At 42.6% G+C, this 777-nt stretch overlaps 1 long non-coding RNA gene across 2 annotated transcripts in view; it reads right to left on the bottom strand.

Annotated features, from left to right (window-relative positions):
* Positions 1-508, bottom strand: part of LOC106536521 (uncharacterized) — a 2,865-nt gene extending 2,357 nt beyond the window's left edge. The window contains exon 1 of one of the 2 annotated variants that reach the window (XR_001312555.1): positions 31-508. This is a non-coding gene — a long non-coding RNA (uncharacterized LOC106536521). The remainder of the gene's footprint in view (positions 1-30) is intronic. The other variant, XR_001312554.1, reaches the window with a different exon arrangement.
* Between the last annotated feature and the right edge of the window lie 269 nt (positions 509-777).

Genomic DNA, 777 nt, shown 5'->3' with positions numbered 1-777 from the left:
TTACACACCTGACCTATACTTGATACACACCTGACTTATACCTGATACACACCTGACTTATACCTGACTTATACCTGATACACACCTGACTTATACCTGATACACACCTGACTTATACCTGACTTATACCTGATACACACCTGACTTATACCTGATACACACCTGACTTGTACCTGACTTATGCCTGATACACACCTGACTCATACCTGACACATACCTGGTCACCTGTGTTCAAGAAACACTAATAATAAATCTTCAGCAGGAAGAAAAGAAGTTCTTGTTTGTTTCTGGACAGTCATAAATGAGTCTTTTAATTTGAAAATATCCTGAGCATCCTGTCACTTCAGAGCCCAGGTGTGTGTGCTGACCCAGCTGCAGGTGTGTATGGAACAAGATGAACACATGAATGGAAACTTTCATGTCGTGGAGCTGAGAGCAGAGGAGACTCCGCCCCCTCCACACCTTCAGCATGTCGTCTTTGTTCTCACAGTATTTAATAAAGTTGATGTCAAAAACCAAAGATTTGAAAAGTTGAGTTCATCAGAAGGTTTTTCTGTTTTCAGACAAACTTTCAGGTCAAAGTCAGACAGAGAGGAAGAGGAGGATGAAGGACGTGTCACGTTTCAGAGTGAAGAACTGGACCAGATGGGTTCAAACTGGTCCTAAAGGAGGTTCTGGGTTTCTTAACAGGGTCCAGCTTTGTGTGATTTATCAGTCCAACAAAGTGACACTGGACCCAGTGGACCCGGTTTATAGACTGAGACAGAAATAACTGCT

Source organism: Austrofundulus limnaeus, unplaced genomic scaffold (genome assembly GCF_001266775.1).
Source record: "Austrofundulus limnaeus strain Quisiro unplaced genomic scaffold, Austrofundulus_limnaeus-1.0 Scaffold1856, whole genome shotgun sequence".
Taxonomy (NCBI): Eukaryota; Metazoa; Chordata; class Actinopteri; order Cyprinodontiformes; family Rivulidae; genus Austrofundulus; species Austrofundulus limnaeus.
This window is presented reverse-complemented; position numbering and strand designations above follow the sequence as displayed.